Source organism: Prionailurus viverrinus, chromosome C2 (genome assembly GCF_022837055.1).
Source record: "Prionailurus viverrinus isolate Anna chromosome C2, UM_Priviv_1.0, whole genome shotgun sequence".
NCBI classification, from domain to species: domain Eukaryota; kingdom Metazoa; phylum Chordata; class Mammalia; order Carnivora; family Felidae; genus Prionailurus; species Prionailurus viverrinus.
In genome coordinates, this window is record NC_062569.1 from 45,611,410 (window position 1) to 45,630,531 (window position 19,122).

Sequence of the window (19,122 nt, forward strand, 5' to 3'; positions counted from 1 at the left end):
CTGCACTGTCAGCATAGAGTCCGACGTGGGGCTCAAATTCACAAACAGTGAGATCATGATCTGGGCCAAGATTGAGAGTCAGACACTTAATAGACTGAGCCACCCACACATCCCAGTAAGTGTAGTCTTAATCCCCATCATTTATTTCACCCACCCCCTTACCCACCTCCCCTCTGGGAGCCATTAGTTTGTTCTCTATAGTTAAGAGTCTGTTTTTTGGTTTGTTTCTCTCTCTCTCTCTCTCTCTCTCTCTCTCTCTGTCTCTCTCCCTCTCTCTCTCTCTCTTTGCTCATTTGTTTTGTTTCTTAAATTCCACACATGAGTGAGATTATATAGTATTTGGCTGACTTACTTCGATTAGCAATATACTTTCTAGCTTTATCTGTGTTGCAAATGGCAAGATTTCATTCTTTTTTTATGGCTGAATAATATTCCATTGTATCTATATGCCACTTCTTTATTCATCTACTGATGGACACTTGACTATTGTAAATAATGCTGCCACTATAAACATACGGGAGCATGTATCCCTTTGAATTAGAGTTTTTGTATTTTGGGGGTAAATACCCAGTAGTGTGATTCCTGGATCATAGGGTAGTTCTATTTTTAACTTTCTGAGGAAACTCCATACTGTTTCCCAGAGTGGCTGCACCAGTTTGCATTCCCACCAACACTGCAAAAGGGTTTCTTTTTCTCCACATCCTTGTCAACAAACACTTGTTTCCTGTTTTTGATTTTAGCCATTCTGAGAGGTGTGAGGTGATATCTCATTGTATTTTTAATTTGCATATCCCTGAGAATGAGTGATGTTGAGCATCTTTTCGTGTGTCTGTTGGCCATATAGATGTCTTCTTCAGAGAAATGTCTTTTCATGTCTTCTGCCCATTTTTAAATTGGATTATTTGGTTTTGGGGTATTGAGTTTTGTAAGTTCTTCAAATATTTTGGTTACTAACCCTTTATTGGATATGTCATTGGCAAATATCTTCTCCCATTCAGTAAGTTGCCTTATAGTTTGTTGATGGTGTCCTTCCCTGTGCAGAAGCTTTTTTTTTTTCTTTTTTTTTTTTGCCAGGGGAAAGCATGAACGCAGTCCCCCACTACCACAAATTATGCAGTCGAGTTTCCCACATTTGGGGAAATCGCAGGGGTCAGCACATCCGGAGTGCAATGGATAAGCCTCACCCTGGGAAAACCACCTTCGTGATCATGGTATCTCCCCTGCCAGGTAAGTATTGCAGAAGCTTTTTATTTTGGTGTAGTCCCAATAGTTTATTGTTGCCTTACCTCTAGACATATCTAGAAATGTTGCAATGGCCTATGTCAGAGAAAGTACTGCCTGTGTTCTTTTCTAGGATTTTTATGGTTTCAGGTATGACATTTAGGTCTTTAATCCATTTTGAGTTTATTTTTGTGTATGGTGTAAGAAATTGGCCCAATCTCATTCTTTTGCATGTAGCTGTCCAGTTTTCCCAATACTGTTTTTTGAAGAGACGTCTTTTTCCCATTGCATATTCTTGCGTCCTTTCTTGAAGATGAATTGACCATATAATTGTGGGTTTATTTCTGGGTTTTCTGTTGTGTTTCATTTTTCTATGTGTCTATTTTTGTGCCAGTACCGTACTGTTTTAATTATAACTGCTCTGTAATATCACATGAAATCTGGAATTGTGTGATACCTCCAGCTTTGTTTTTCTTTTTCAAGATTGCTTTCACTATTTAGGGTCTTTTGTGGTTCCATACAAATTTTAGGACTATTTGTTCTAGTTCTGTGAAAAATGCTGTTGGCATTTTGATAGGGATTGCATTAAATCTGTAAATTGCTTTGGGTAGTATGAACATTTTAACAATATTTGTTCTTTCAATCCATGAGCATGGAATACCTTTCCATTTGTTTGTCATCTTGAATTTCTTTCATTGGTGTTTTATAGTTTTCAGAGTACAGATCTTTCACCTCTTTTGTTAGGTTTATTCCTAGGTGTTTTATTATTTTTTTTAATTTTTTTTTTCAACGTTTATTTATTTTTGGGACAGAGAGAGACAGAGCATGAACGGGCGAGGGGCAGAGAGAGAGGGAGACACAGAATTGGAAACAGGCTCCAGGCTCTGAGCCATCAGCCCAGAGCCCGACGCGGGGATCGAACTCACGGACCGCAAGATCGTGACCTGGCTGAAGTCGGACGCTTAACCGACTGCGCCACCCAGGCACCCTGGTGTTTTATTATTTTTGGTGCAGTTGTCAGTGGGATCGTTTTCTTAATTTCTCTTTGTGCTACTTTATTATTAATGTACAGAAATACAACAAATGTCTTTTTTTCTTTTACATTTATTTATTTATTTTTGAGAGACAGAGACAGAGCACAAGTGGGGGAGGGGCAGGAGAGGGAGGGAGACCCAGAATTCAAAGCAGGCTCCAGGCTCTGAGCTGTCAGCACAGAGCCCGACGCCGGGCTCAAACTTATGAATCATGAGATCATGACCTGAGCCGAAGTCAGATGCTTAACCGACGGAGCCACCCAGGCACCGCAAGAAACGCAACAAATTTCTGTATATTGATTGTGTGTCCTGTGACTTTACTGCATTCGTTTATCGATTCTAGTAGTTTTCCAGTGGAGTCTTTAGGATTTTCTATATATAGGGTCACATCACCTGCAGATAGTGATAGTTTTACTTCTTCTTTAGCAATTTGGATGCCTTTTATTTCTTTGTCTTGTCTGATTACTGTGGCTAGCACTTTCAGTACTATGTTGAATAAGGTGGTAAGGGGATATCCTTGTCTTATTCTTAGGGGAAAAGCTGTCAGTTTTTCCCTATTGAGTATGGTGTTTGCTGTTGGTTGTTTGTATATGGTCTTTATTATGTTGAAGTATATTCCCTCCAAACTTACTTTGTTGAGGGTTTTATCATGAATGGATGCTACACTTTTGCCAAATAGTTTTTCTGCACCTATTGAAATGATCATATGTATCACGTTGATCGGTTTGTAAATATTGAACCACTCTTGCATCCCACTTTGATTGTGGTGAATGATTTTTTTAATGTATTGTTGGATTCAGTTTGCTAGTATTTTGTTAAGGATTTTTGCACCTATGTCATCAGAAATATTGGCCTCTCATTCTCTTTTTCTGGTAGCATCTTTATCTGGTTTTGGTATCAGAGCAATATTGACCTTGTAGAATGAATTTGGAAGCTTTCCTTCATCTTCTAATTTTTGGAATAGTTTAAGAAGAACAGGTATTAACTCTTTTTTAAATGTTTGGTAGTATTCACCTGTGAAGCCATCTGGTCCTAGATTTTTGCTTGCTGGAAAATTTTTGATTACTGATTCAATTTCAATTCAATTGCTGGTAATTGGTCTGTTCAAATTTTCTATTTCTTCCTGATTCAGTTTTGGTAGGTTATATGTTTCTAGGAATTAATCCATTTGACTAGGTTGTCCAATTTGGTGTCATATAATTTTCCATAATGTTGTCTTATAATTCTTTGCATTTCTATGGTGTCAGGGGGTTATTTCTTCTCTTTCATTTCTGATTTTGAGTCTTCTCTCTCTTTTTTCTTTTCTTTTCTTTCTTTTTTTTTTTTTTAATGAGTCTGGATGAAAGTTTATCCATTTGTTAATCCTTTCAAAGAAGCAGCTCCTGGCTTTATTGATCTGTTTTATTACTTTTTTGTTTCTATTTTATTTCTGCTCTAATCTTTATTATTTCATTCCTTCTATTCATTTTAGGGTTTTTTTTACTTCTTTTTCTAGATTTTTTGGGTGTAAGGTTAGGTTGTTTATTCAAGATTTTTCTTGCTTCTTAAAGTAAACCTCTCTTGCTATAAACTCTCCTCTTAGAACAGCTTTTGCTGCATCCTCAAAATTTTGGACCATTGTGTTTTCATTCTCATTTGTCACCATGTATATTTTTATTTTTTCTTTGATTTCTTGGTTCTCCCACTCATTGTTTGATAGCAAGTTACTTAACCTTCATGTATCTGTGTTCCTTCCAGATTTTTTCTTGTGATTGATTTCCAGTTTCATAGCGTTCTAGTCGGGAAAGATGCATGGTATGACTTCAGTCTTTTTGAGACTTTTTTGTGGCCTGATATGTGGCTTATTCTGGAGAATGTTCCATGTGCACTTAAAAAAGAATGTGGAGTGCCTGACTGGTTCGGTTGGTAGGGCACGTGACTCTTTATCTTACGATAAAGAGTTTGAGTTTAAGCCCCACACTGGGAGTAGAATTTACTAAAAGAAGAAAGATTAAGGGAAAAAATATGTATTCTGTTTTAGGATGGGCTGTTCTTCATATATCTGTTAGATCCATCTGGCCCAGTGTGTCATTCAAAGCCATTGTTTCCTTGTTAATTTCCTATTTGGATAACCTATCCATTGATGTAAGTGATGTGTTAAAGTCCCCTACTGTTATTATATTACTATTGATTACTTCCTTCATGTTTGTTGTTAGCTGTTTTATGTATTTAATTCTTTTTTAAAAATGTTTATTTTTGAGAGAGACAGAGAGAGACAGAGACAGAGCATGAGTGGGGGAGGAGCAGAGAGAGAGGGAGACAGAATCTGAAACAGGCTCCAAGCTCTGAGCTGTCAGCACAGAGCCGGGTGTGGGGCTTGAACTCACGGACAGTGAGATCATGACCTGAGCTGAAGTCGGACTCTCAACCGACTGAGCCACCCAGGCGCCCCTGCTTTATGTGTTTGATGCTTTCATGTTGGGTGCATAAATATTTACAATTGTTATATCTTCTTGTTGGGTTGTTCCCTTTATAATTATATAGTGTTCTTTTTTGTCTTTTTTTCTCTTGTTTTTTTAGAATTTTTTTTCTGAAAATTTTTAATGTTTATTTATTTTTGAGAGAGAGAGAGAGGCAGAGCATGAGCAGGGGAGGGGCAGAGAGAGAAGGAGACACAGAATCTGAAGCAGGCTCCAGGCTCTGAGCTTTCAGCACAGGGCCCAATATGGGGCTCAAACTCACCAGCCATGAGATCATGACCTGAGCCAAAGTTGGATGCTTAACCAACTGAGCCAGCCAGGTGCCCCCTGCAACCCCAGTTTTTCTTTTAATGTCTATTTTATTTATTTTTGAGAGAGAGACAGAACACACGCGGGGAAGGGGCAGAGAGGGAGGAAGACACAGATCTGAAGCAGGCTCCAGGCTCTGTGCTGACAGCTTAAACTCATGAACTGAGAGATCATGACCTGAGCTGAAGTCAGTCGCCCAACTGGCTGAGCCACCCAGGCACCTCTAATGTCTATTTTAATGTCCAATATAAGTTTTGCTGTCCTGGCTTTCTTTTCACTTCCATTTGCATGATAAATGCTTTTCCATCCCTTTACTTTCAATCTGCATGTGTCTTTTAGTCTGAAATTAGTCTCTTATATACAGCTTCTAGGTGAGTCTTGCTTTTTTAACCATTCCATTACCATATGTCCTTTTATTGGAGCATTTAGTCCATTTACACGCAAACCAATTATTCATAGATTATGTATTTTTTGCCATTTTGTTACTTGTTTCATGGTTGTTTCTACAGGTTTTCTCTGACTCTTTCTTCTCTTGCTCTGTTTCATGGTTTGTTGGCTTTCTTTAGTGATACGCTTAGATTCCTTTCTGTTTATTTTTTAAAAATGTTTATTTATTTTGAGAGAGAGAGAGAGAGAGAGAGACAGAGCATGAGTGAGCATGAGTAGGGGAGGGGCAGAGAGAGAAGGAGAGAGAGAATCCCAAGCAGACTCCATGCTCAGCACAGAGCCCGATAAGGGGCTCAAACTCATGAATCATGAGATTATAACCTAAGCCTAAATCAAGAGTTGAATGCTTAACCAACTGAGCTACCCAGGCACCCCTTTTCTTTTTAGTTTTTGCATGTCTATTACTACTTTTTGATTTGTGGTGACCATTTGGTTGTATATAACACCTTCTGTATGTAGCAGTCTGTATTAAGTTGATGGTTGCTTAAGATTTAACCCATTCTTCACTCTTATCCCTACCCTGTTTCAGGCATAAGATGTCATACTTCATATCTTCTTATTCTGTGAATCTCTTCATTGATTTTTCTAGATATACTTAATTTTGCTGCCTTTGTGCTTCCTATTTTTCTTGCTCCTACTTATAGGCTTTCCTTCCCACTCAAAGAGTGCCCTTGAGCATTTCTTGTTCAGCTGGTTTATTGCTGAAGAATTCCTTTAACTTTTGTATGTCTGGGAAACTCTTTATCTCTCCTTCTATTCTGAATGATAGTCTTGCTGCATGTAGTATTTTGGCTGCAGGTTTTTTTTTTTTTCTTTCAGCCCTTTGAATAAGTCATGAACTCCCTTCTGGCCTGCAAAATTTCTGCTGAAATCAGCTGATAGCCTTATGGGGTTTCACTTGTATGTAACTTTTGTTTTCTCTTGCTGCTTTTAAAATTCTCTCTTTATCAGTACTTTTTGCCATTTTAACTACTATGTGTCTTGGTGTGGACCTCCTTGGGTTGATTTGGTTGGGGGTTCTCTGTGCCTTCTGGATCTGGATTTCTGTTTCCTTTCCCACGTTTGGGAAGTTTTCAGCTATTATTTCTTCAAATAAACATTCTTCCCCCTTTTCTTTCTCTTCTCCTTCTGGAATTCCTATAATGCAGATGTTATTACACTTGAAAGTGTCACTGAATTTCCTACATCTGTTTCCATTTTTAAAATTTGTTTTTCTCTTTCCTGTTCAGCATGATTGCTTTCCATTACTCTGTCTTCCAGGTCACTGATCCAATCATCTGCTTCCTCTAGTCTACTATTTATTCCATCTAGTGTATTTTTAATTTCCTTTATTGTGTTCTTCATCTCTGTTTTTTTTTATGTTTTCTATCCTTTGTTAAGGGTCTCACTGAGTTCCTCCACTCAAGTCCAGTGAATATTTTTATGACCATGGCTTTAAATTCTTGATCAGGCATATTATTTATCTCAGTTCCATTTAGGTTTCTTGCTGTGATTTTGTCCTGTGACATATTCCTCTGTCCCCTCATTTTGTCTAACTCTCTGTGTCTATTTTTTGAGGTTGGAATGTCAGCTATGTCTCCTGCTCTTGAAAGTAGTGGCCTTATGAAGAAGTCCTATAGTGTCCTGCAGTGCAGCATCCTCTGTTCACCAGAACCTAGTGCTTCAGGGATGTCTCCTATGTGTGTTGCATGTGCCCTACTATTGTAGTAGTGTCTGTGCCACTTCTACCTTCAGTCCTGTCATCTGAAATGGCTCTCTTCGCCTGTTGTGGGCAAGGATTGGTCCCTATGTTGTTAATGGGCCAGTCTGGGGCCACCTTGGGCTTGAGTTGAGTCAGACCAGGTGTTTGCCAGAAATGCAGTAGCATCAAACTAGAGGGCATTTTCCCTGTGTTGTCTGTTCCCTGAGAAGCTTTCATTAGTGTGCGGGGCCTACAGTCAGACCAGATGTCTCCCTCCAACCCACTGCTGGACCACAGTCAGACTGGTGTGTGTGGTTATCTTCCCCTCTCCCTGGGGCAGGAGTCACTTTGCCGTGGTGCTGGCTCCTGTCAGGACCCTGCTTGTACCCTGCCAGTCTTGTGACACTGCTTTGTATGGGCTCCCACTAAGGGCATATTAGAGGGTTCAGGTCTTCAGGAGAACCTAGGGGCAGGATGCACTGTTAGCAAGCTAAATAGCAAGTGCTGACACAGTGGAATCTCCAGGTGTCCTTGTGTTTATGCTGGGGGGTGAGGGAGGCATATGGTGCCTGCCAGATTTTTTTTTCCCCCTGAAGAAGACTCCCATGATCCCTGCCCCTTCAGCACACACTCTGAGATTAATAAACAAATCTCTCTCTTATGTACCCCAGGCAATTTTCAAATTTCTGCTTCAATAAAATCGCTGTTTATTGTGCTGTTTCTTTAAGGGCAGAGACTCAGTTTCCTTTTGGCCTCCCAGCTCTCCCATATCTGAGTCTACAGATTTTTAAAGTTCCAAGTGTTAAGAACTGCTGTTATAAGAATTCACAAAATTATGCCCTTTTGGTTTTCAAAGCCACATGTTTTGGGGATTTGTCTTCCCTGTGTGGGCTTCCTGGTGTGATAGTCTGTTTCTCTCCCCTCTCCATGCCCCCAGCATCTCCTCCCTCCCGTGGACAGTTGTGTGAGTCTGTTTAATTCCCCATCGTGTCTCCACCCTTCCTACCCCCTTCTCTAAATTTGGCTATGGAGAATCTGTTCTGCCAGTCTTCTGGTTGTTTTCTGGGTTGTATACATTGATGTGAGTGCTATCTAGTTGTATCCATGGGATGAGGTAAGGTTGGGATCCCCCAACTCTACCATCTTCCCAGAAGTCCCTTCTGGAAATGTGTGTTTTAACAGTCCTCTATGTATTGCTTATCATCCAGAGCCTCTAGAAAACACTGCTCAGACCCATAAGCTCCATGAAGGCAGGGATCATTCCTATCCCTTTCATATTTGTATCCACCGAATGTAGGCCTTAGCACAATGCCTGTGTGTGCTGACAGAAAGAAGAGAGGAAGGAAGAAAGGGAATGATGCATGAAATGAACATGACTTTCATAGTGTTGTCAATTTACTGAGTTTGTGGTATAGCTTCTTGGAGTTCAATTAGTAAAATTCAATACAAGAGAGATAATTTATCCATCCACATAAGTAACTGAAATGTGTTGCTAGTAGAGAATCTAATCAAGGTAATTAATTGAAGTCAGCTATTACCCTCACATTTGAGTAATGTGTAGAGCCCTTTAAAAAATGAAAACTCTTTGATGGCCCCTGGGGTTGATCTCCATTATTTTTATTATAATGTTTATTAACTGTATGTAAAACTACATATAAATGCCTTATATTTATAGGTCTTGTATTATTATAAGGCAAATAAACAAAACTGCAAAACCAATAAAATTCCAGTTAACAGCATTAATTGGAAGTGGTGGGTGAAACTAAATTGCTTCTTCCCATGTGACCCTCTACTGCCTACTATAGGGCAGCCTCAGTGTTTGGCCTGCCTTTGCTATCTCGTATATGATTCAATTCTCATTTATAAGGTGGCCTCCAGACGAAACAGCATATGTTCATGTCCCCTTTTACATTATCATAGAAATGAGAATACACGAAAAAGTTTCCATGGAGGAATACCTTTCACAGAGGATGCACCCATGGATTCCACTTTGAGTGGCACTTCTATAAGCAAAGTTGCTAACTCAGACAGTGATGACTTGCTCTCACGGTTGATCGCTGACCCGGAAGCTGCTAGACAATTTGGGTTATCTTCTATTCTCAAGACCCAGAACAGTATGTGTCATCAGTCGTTGTTTTAGCTGAATGAGGTGATTCTAGGGTAGGACTATCCAAAGTTGTCAGGGGCACATGGGTGGCTCAGTTGGTTAAGCATCTAACTCTTGATCTCAGGGTCTTGAGTTCAAGCTCCGAGCTGGGCTCCAGCTTGAACCTACTTGGGGGAAAAAAAAAAAAAAAAAAGAACCAAAGTTGTGAGAAGGTTGGAGGGTGGGCACATCTGAGCCAGATACTGGCCCACAGGCCTGGTGGTATACACATGCCTGGCTCACTAGTTTCCTGACTCTCCCCCTGAAGAGCCTTTGGTTCTCTTGGCTGTGATCATACCATGTAGCCAGCTGTGAGTGACTTGGCTTTCCCCAGGGGCTTTGCTCAAGAGGGAGAGGATGAGCTGACCAGCTCAGCCTCCTGGTAGTTTCAGTTTTGAGTCAGATTAACAAATTGGCAGTCTACCCTGCGTGTGTGTGTGTGTGTGTGTGTGTGACTCCCTTGAAAATTTAGCCAATGTGAATGGAACTCTGAAGGCTTCACCACCTCTGGATGGCAATAACTATACTGCCTGCTATTGGAAGGATTGAACAAAATAATGCTTGCAAAGTGTCTTTTATGCCTGAAGTAATCTCGGTGGGTATGATGTGGAGCCATCAGAGCCCCCACCTTATGCGAAAATGTCCTTTGGGAAAGAGATGGGGTTGGGGGAACAGGACTAGATTTATGCCAATGTGTTACATAGATTTTAAGTAATATCGAAAGCATTTTTTGTTTATTTATTTTGAGAGAGAGAGAGAGAGCACAAGCAAAGGAGGGGCAGAGAGAGAGAATCCCAAGCAGGCTCTCCACTCACAGCACAGAGCCCGACTCAGGGCTTGGACCCGTGAACCGTGAGATCATGACCTGAGCTGAAATCAAGAGTCAGATGCTCAACTGACTAAGCCACCCAGGTGCCCATCTCTAGTGCATTTTTAAAGCATTGGGTCTTTTTTTTTTTTTTAAGGGCATATTTGGTGCGGTTGTACTGTTTGTTTTTGGGGGGAGGGCAGAGAGAGCAGAGAAATACTTCAGCAGCCCGATTCCTAACATGAGGCTGCAGTGGCTGCCACCTCTGCCTACTTTCCACAGGTCCTGGGGAGCACTCTTCATAGTTGGAAATAATTTCCCAAAGGATCTAGAACATACTTAAGGATACTGGGCAAAAATACTCCTTGAATCATAATGTTTATGTGGCTCCTAACAACGAGAAATGTCAACCTCACGTTGCCAGTGACATCATTTCTGTGTCACCCAACTCTTGGAACTTTTGGAAGATGCGAAAAGATGGTAGCAAAGAATTGCTCCATGTGCATAAACCAAGACCTCTTTGCATGGTTAATACCTAATTTTTTTTTCCTGAGCATCCTGACATTACAATATTTATAGCCCGGTAAAGTATCTAGCTCTCCATGGGTCATAGGAATGGTATTGTTTCATACTATTGCCCACGTAGTTTCTAAGATACTTTCCAAGATTTTAAGGAACACTTTAACAGCAGGCCAGGCCCATCTTGCGCTGCCTTTTTTTTTTCTTCACATAGAAGCATAAATCTGCTTAAAACATCAGACACATTCTGGCCAAGTCCCTTTGAGCCCCTCTGGTTGTTTTTCACAGAGCAAGCTAGAAGTGAGACAGGGCAAGCTTCATTCTATTAGGACAGCATTGGAACCCATCCTTGGTAGTTTCCACCCTGCAACTCTATGCAAAGCGTGTTTGCAAAATAAGCCATCAATTCATTCTTATTTTTGTTATTTAACTGGCAGCCTGTGCTCTGAAATCAAATGAGCTGAGACCAAATGATAGCAGCGTGCACGCACACACACAAACACACATGCATGAGGAAAACTAATCCCATTCTCTTGGGTTCACTGTTGCTAAATCCCCCAAAATGTTGTGTTACCAGTCATCTCAAATTGCCATATTTTAAGCGGAACCTGTTTCAGAGGCTGATGAAAATTGCTGGGAGATTATGGCTACCATTTACTCCAAAATGCATAGAGTCAGATAAAGACCATCCCTACAGACAATTTAAAAATGAGCCTGAGCATACTTAGTATCCTATATATAGGAAGTTGAATGGAAATAACAAAAAGTCAAGAGACCTTTTGGAGTTCACCAACACAGTTCTGAAATTTTCTCATTATCTCTAAGGCCTGAAGCCAGTATTGAATCACTCCAGTAAGACCCACATTTTATTTGTGGTCTCACTGACCCAGGGAACCAACATGTGATCGATCATCAGAAACAGATATATGGACAAATAATTAAGGTACATTATAATAAGGACACCAAGAGAGGTGAGAGCAAGGTGCTATGGGAGGAGGGTAGACAGAGGATTAAGCAATGTGAGTAGAAAGGCAGGAGTCCAATTAATATTTGTCCCATGTAATGTATGTCGCATGAGGTAACATCCTAGCTGGGACTTAAAGGTTGAATAAGAGTTGGCTGGGCAGAAAAGAGAGCACTCAGAGGGGAAGAAGGGTTCAAGTAAAAGCTACCTTGATGTAAAAGTTTACACAATTCTGAGAGATGTTGGAGACAAAATATCACAATCATAGAGATGAAAAGGAGTTTAGGTATTACCTAATCCCACCCCTCTGATTTTACAGGAGGACTAGAAAGGATGAAAAGATTACCCAACTTTTGAGGAACTGGGATTCCACATATGATGCTAAGAAGTGGTAAATAAGAGGAGAGAATCGAGCCTTTATCCTGCTCTTACTATACAAACCATACTTCAGGCATATCTATCAACCAATTGCAATATCTAGATCTTGTTTATTTAGATGCTCATTCAAACAAAATATTAAAAAAATCAGGGCAATTTGACTCTGACCCTAATATTTGCTAGTATTAAAGAATTATTAACAATTTTTGCAGTGATGCTGATATATGGTTATGTTTACAAGAAAGAGTCTCATCTCTTCAAGACACATACTAAAATATTTAAAGATGATATGATATCTGATATTTGCTTTGAATAATCCAGTGTGGGACAAGAAGGGGAAATTTAGATGAAACAAGTTTGGCCATGAGTTTGTAACTGCTAAAGCTGAGTACATAGGAGTTTTATCAAACTATCTTCTCTACTTTTGTATTTGTTTAAATTTTTCCATTATAAAAAGTTAAGCAAACAACAGCCTGCCTGACCAGTCAGTTGGTCTGAAAGTCTGGACTGGATTCTCATCTTGTTCCTAGGGCTCCTGCCTCTAGATCTTACTATTACCCAGTTTAAATTTTTTAAAGTCTATTTATTTATTTTGAGAGAGAGAGAGAATGAGAGTGACAGAGGGGCAGAAAGAGAGGGAGAGAGAGAGAACCCCAAAAGGCTCCACACTGTCAGTGCAGAGACCAATGCGGGGCTCGAACCCACAAACTATGAGATCATGTCCTGAGCCAAAATCAAGAGTCGGACACTTAACCACCTGAGCCACCTAGGCACGCCCCACCCCCACAGATTTATATTTATAACTAAACTAGTTGGATTTTAAGCATTTTTATCTGCTTAAAGAATAACAACGAAATAATAGCCAACATCGAGAATGCATACGGTCTTCAGCAAGTCCTGCCTTGCAAGTATCACTTAATCCTCACAACAACCCTATGAGGTAGGTTTTTATTATTATCCCCATTTCACAGATGAGAAAAATGAGACACAAGTAATTCACTGAAGGCCTCCAGGTAGAAAATGGTTAGTAAATGTCTGGTTCTAGAATCGACACACTTGACCAGCATGCAGTGTTCTTCTCAGTGATGTGGACATGTGGAGGGAAAATCTACTGGGTTTAGTTACATGTTGTACTCCTCACCTATTGCTGTGTAACAAATCGCCCCCCAAGCCTCATGGCCTAGAGCACTGACTCTTATATCTCACAATTCTGTGGGTTGGCTGGGCATTTCTGTGTTCCACCCTGTTCATGGCTGTTCATGAGACTGTGTTCAGCGGGAGGTATAAGCTCGTTCTCTTCATGAGAGAAATTGAAAATCCCAGGGAGTTAGGACATCAATAAGAAGAGAGACCTTGTGGACTGGATTTTGTGCTTTTAAAAAGAGTAATTTTAAGTTTACCAATGTTTACATGCAAATAGATTTATTTATTTTTATTTTGGGGGGGGGGACACGGGAAAAGCAGTTCTTTTTTTATTTACTTATTTATTTTTTAATTTACATCCAAGTTAGTTAGCATATAGTGCTATAATGATTTCAGGAATAGATTCCAGTGATTCATCCCCTAAGTATAACACCCAGTGCTCATCCCAACAAGTGTCCCCCCCTAATGCCCCTTACCCATTTATCCCATCCCCCCACCCACAACCCCTCCAGCAACCTTCAGTTTATTCTCTGTATATAAGAGTCTCTTATGTTTTGTCCCCTTCGTTGTTTTAATATTATTTTTGCTTCCATTCCCTTATGTTCATCTTCTTTGTACCTTAAATTCCTCATATGAGTGAAGTCATACGATATTTGTCTTTCTCTGACTGGCTAATTTCATTTAGCCTCATACACTCTAGCTCCATTCATGTAGCTGCAAATGGCAAGACTTTATTCTTTTTGATTGCCTAGTAATACTCCCTTGTATATATACCACATCTTCTTTATCCCTTCATCTGTCGATGGACATTTGGCCTCTTTCCATACTTTGGCTATTGTGGATAGCGCTGCTATAAACATGGGGGTGCATGTGCCCTTTCGAAACAGCACACCTGTATCCCTTGGATAAATGCCTAGTAGTGCAATTTCTGGGTCGTAGGGTAGTTCTATTTTTAGTTTTTATATGCAAATAGATTAAAAAAGTAATCATTTCTAAAAAGTTTACAATAAGCCTGTGGCCCCTCAGGCGTCCCTTTTCCCTCCGGTTCCCTGGAGAGAACTACAGTACTTCCCACCTTGTTAGTCTTGTCTTGTCAGCTTTGACCACTTCTACTTTTTATCAGTTTTATCACTTCCTCCTTCTCTTGCTTGCCCATCAGCCTCATAATATCATCGGATCTCTATATTATTGGAGCCACATGCAGGGTTTTCATTTGTATTGTACTGAGATTGCACTTACTTTCTTTTTTTTTTTCCTGGAATTTAAAAATGAGTTATTTTACACTTACTTGAGTTTTTAAAAAAAATAGTTGATGTCTTCCTACACACTGTAAGTGCTTTATAAAATACCCCTCAGTAACTGTTTTCTACACAAATCTGTCAGAAAATCTGTCATTCCTCCTCTTCTAGTTTGTTTGGTTTGGGGTTTCATTGAAGAAATTCTTCCAAAAGCCCTCTGCTGGGCTCTAAGTCACACTCTTTAGGTCTTTTCCAAGCTGCAGGCTTGTGGCCTCCCATGCCCATCTTGGGAATTGTCTTTGCTTCTCTGTTGCATTTCCTGTCTCCTGGATCTGTCCTTAGTTTATTTCCTTATTGCACTGGTGGCTGGGGGGTGGGGGAGGGGGGTGGGGGGGTGTGGGGGGGGAGGCTGTCTATGAGGAGGGGATGACATATTACTCCAATAATACTCTGAGAAAGGGTGAACAAAGAGATTTTTGTTTTTTCAAACCCTGTAAGTCTAAAAATGCCTCTATTTTATCCTTGTATTTGATGGATAGTCTGGGTGCAGAATGAAGGCAGAAAATTATTTTCCCCTTGGTCATTTGAATGCATCACTCTACTCTGTGAGTTTCTCTTCTTGCTGTTGAGAAGACCAGCAACACCCTGATTCCTGATCTTTGAATGCAGTCTATCTTTCTTTTTCAGAATCTTTTCTTTATTCCGATTTACTGAAATTTCACAGTAATGCATATCAGTAAAGGTCTTTTCTCATTCATTGTGCTGAACACATGGGTGGGTCTTTTCTAGTCCTTAAATCTAGGAAACTTGTTCTCTTCTCTTGATAACATCCCTCCCACCATTCCTTTTTTCTTTTCTCTCTTTCTGGAATTCCTATTGGTTAAATATTTGGTGCTATCTGATGATCTTTGAATGTCCTCATCATCTCTTTTCTGTTGCTCTACTCAATGTGGCCATTTTCTGGGGGATTTCCTAGACTTCATCTTTCAAGTCATATATTAACTTTTTCTTTTTGATTAAATATATTTTTGGGGCGCCTGGGTGGCGCAGTCGGTTAAGCGTCTGACTTCAGCCAGGTCACGATCTTGCGGTCCGTGAGTTCGAGCCCCGCGTCGGGCTCTGGGCTGATGGCTCAGAGCCTGGAGCCTGTTTCCGATTCTGTGTCTCCCTCTCTCTCTGCCCTTCCCCCGTTCATGCTCTGTCTCTCTCTGTCCCAAAAAAATAAACGTTGAAAAAATATATATATATTTTTAATTTATCAGAGATTTTTATTTTCTGATTCTTCCTTTCATGGTCTGCTCTTCTTATTTTATGGAAGTTATTTCTTGTATCTCTCTAAGAATTTTAATTATATTTACTTTTGAGTTTCCTTCTGTTTCCTTGAGTTTCCTCTGTGTCGTTCTTTCTCTATTCCTTCCTTCCTTCCTTCCTTCCTTCCTTCCTTCCTTCCTTCCTGTTCGTTTGGTTTGATTTGGTCTTTGTCCTTACAACTGTCTGGTGATTCTTGGCTCTCTGTTTATATTGAAAAGTCAAACAGTAGAAAGTGGGCTGGAACTTCCAGGTACATGAGTGATGTATGACCACTGGTGACCTATAGACAGGTCAGGAGGTGCGCTGGAACTTTCACTGGGAAATCCCAAATATCAATAACTCTGCTAACTCTTTTCACCCTCAGCTACCTTGAATTCGTGAGTCTTTCTGAGACTTGTGTGAGGCAAATAGGCCTGTTTCTCATCAGCACTAAGTTTGGATTTCCTCTTCTCTGTTAAGTAATTTATGATTCTTCCAACTGCTTCCATGTCCATATATTGTATTAGGAAAGGTGTTTACTCTTTTAATAAAAAAAACAGAGTTATTATTCTTTTTGTGGTTTTGGAATATTTTGAGGGAAGAGAGTGGGTGGGAATAACATCTTTATGTCATCACCTAGGACTGGACTTTATTTATTTATTTATTTATTTGGACTAGATTTTAGAGAAATTTTTATGAGGGTTATAAGATAGGAAAGAGATTTGGTGGGTAGGGTAGGCAGAATCCTCAAGGTTTACTCCCCAAATTCTGGTCTTGTCTATTCAGTCAAACACGGATTTGAGGATTGCTCTGAAGAACTTTGCAAATGGAATTAAGGCTACTAATAGGGAGATTATCTTGGATTTTCCAGATGGGTCCAAGTGATTAAACTTGTTAGAAGGCAGAAGAGAAGCAGGAAAGTTGAGGTGGAAGGAGAAATCAGAGAGATCTGAAGCTTGAGAAGGGCTTGATCTGCAATTGTTGGCTTTGAAGACATAGGGGACCATGAGGCATGGAATGTGATCAGCCCCTGGAAGACAGGAACAAACCCTGGTCCCTCCTATAGCTCTGGTACCAAATGCTCCACCAATCTCACCAGAACCAGATTCTCCCCAGAGCTTCCCACTAAGTACCAGGCAGCTGACACTTCCATTTTAGTTTGGCACACATCAGAGCACCGAGCCAGCCCCGCTGTATTTCTGACCTCAAGATAATGAGTGGTGGCTTTAAAAATCGTGCTATTTGTAGTAACTTGTTACGGTCACAATAGAAAACAAATACAGGGAGGCTTCTTCAGTGTGTGAGAGACAGAAGCAGAAGGAAAGGTGGGGGGATGGGGGCATGGGCCACTAGGAACTTGTATTAGGCATTGTGAATGGAGAAGCCCTTAGGTATGCCTGAGAAGATTTCACTCAACATGAAATGGAGCCATAAAAATACTGAGCTCTGTGAATTTCAGCTCTGAATTAGGAGGGTGGAAATTATTACCGAAAAGAGAGAATCACATTGTTATAACATGTGGTGGAGATTATTGTGATAACTGAAGGACCCTTCTCATTATTCCTGCCCTGTGTATCCCTTTTCATGTTAGCTGTGGGCTTGGCCATGTGACCTGATCTGGCCAGTGATACACCAGTAAACATGACATAACCGTACACTTGATAAGCTCATGTGCTCTGGGGTTTGCCTCTTTGGAACACTGTTGACCGACACCCTGTAAGGAAGCCTGCTGCTGGGGACGGGGGCGGGGCGGAGCTTGGGGGGGAGGGAGATTGGGAGGTTGAATATATTTTATGAACTCTTTTAAAATAACTGTCCTAATCTATTTGCATGCCTACAAACATTGCTAAATTTAAAAGTTAATATTTGAAAAAGCACAAAATCCAGTGCGTAGGGCCTCTTCTCTCATCAGAGATTTCCAGCGCTGCCCATTATCTCCATTATCATCACAAAAGACTGAGACTCCTTAAGAGGCACTGGCAGGATTGAGAAGGAGGGTGAAGGAATTACTGCATGCATATTAATTTCTCTTCTTTTATCCTGTCTCATAAGTAAAAAAATCATTCTCGTTGTGGTTGAGTGGGTGGCAGTGGCTCACTTCTCCACGTCTAATTTCATAAATATGTGCTTCAATTAGCTTTTGCAAATGAAATAACTAATTCCTCATTCAATTTTCTATTTTAGAAGGACCATTAATCCGGAAAACAAATAAAAATAAATTAATTTTTAATGGCTAATGTATATTTTTTCAAAATGAGACTTATAACACTAATATAGCTTTAAATAGAAACTATAAGACCCCAAACTCCTGTTTTTTCTCTTACTGGGCTGATTTCTTCACACAGCCTTTCTAAGGGTCAAAGTCCAGCATAGTCAGAGAGCCATTCAAGAAGAGTATGTGGGGTTTTTTCCACCTGCTGTCTTTTTGTTTTTAATACTGAGAACAATCTAATCTTCCCTAAGCAGTTTGACTCAAGAATTCTATCTTTTCCAGCAGCCACTATTAATAGGAAGAAGCTAGGCAAAGATTTCAGAAATCAAAGTACAATAAAACCTCATTTAATGGGAATGTTCAGGGGACGAGTCATTCCGGTTAATTAAATTTTCTGGTTAACTAAAAATTAACCCGACACCCTTTGTTCAAATCTTTCCATAGAAAAATCTTTCTAAAACGCATTAGCTTCTTTAATGCCTTAGGAAGTGTAGGGTGGTAAATGTAATTGAATCTTTGTTTGATGATCGAAGTCCTTGCAGTGCCCCGGAAAGATCATTATGAACATAAATACTCATTGTACTGTATGGTGGATGTAGATGGCCTAGGAGATTGTGTTGAATGGATAATCAGCTCGAAATATAATCTGAAAAAGTGTGTGTGTGTCTGTGTCTGATATACATCACATGTATTTCATTTATGTCTGTGTACCTTTGTGCTTTTCTCTTGAAATCAGAAAGTAAAAAAATAATACTAATAATCGAGGGTCCCAATTCATTGGTTTAAGTCCTTTTTTTTTGTTTTGTTTTTGGGTATGGTCATAATTAGACTTCTCAAGACCAACTTTAAAAGGATAGGGGTATGGTACTCTACATTATATACAGTTATGACATAGCTATAATTTTTCTTTAGGACCTCTTTACCTTCACCTTCTTTGTTTTACCATATAAAAAGGCAATGTAACAATATCACAGAGTAACAACACAATCATTTTCAGTTCTACACGTTACTGTCTAATGGTCACCATATGCATGTGTATGTCTGCAAAGTTGTCATCATAGTGTAATATAATTTTATGTCTTGCTTTATTTACGTAATATCGTACAAGAAACACTTCAATGTTGCCACACCGTCTTCATATTCATTTATTTATTCATTCAGCAAATATTTATAGACGGCCTAAGATGTGTCAGCCCCTGTTTTAGATGCTGGATACATAGCAAAGAACAAAAAGAACAACAACCCCTACCCTTAGGAAGCTTACATTATTGTA

General features: G+C 39.8%; 1 protein-coding gene and 1 non-coding gene across 19 annotated transcripts in view; one reads left to right on the forward strand and one right to left on the reverse strand.

Annotated features, from left to right (window-relative positions):
- MED12L (mediator complex subunit 12L) overlaps positions 1–19,122 on the forward strand; it is a 699,797-nt gene that overhangs the window by 300,108 nt on the left and 380,567 nt on the right. For all 18 annotated transcript variants that reach the window (XR_007155629.1, XR_007155628.1, XM_047875167.1 and 15 more), the window contains one exon: positions 1,075–1,227. The gene's annotated coding sequence lies outside the window, so the exon portion shown is untranslated. The remainder of the gene's footprint in view (positions 1–1,074; positions 1,228–19,122) is intronic.
- Positions 1,072–1,235, reverse strand: LOC125175878 (U1 spliceosomal RNA). The gene has a single exon (XR_007156040.1). It is a non-coding gene; the product is annotated as a U1 spliceosomal RNA (small nuclear RNA).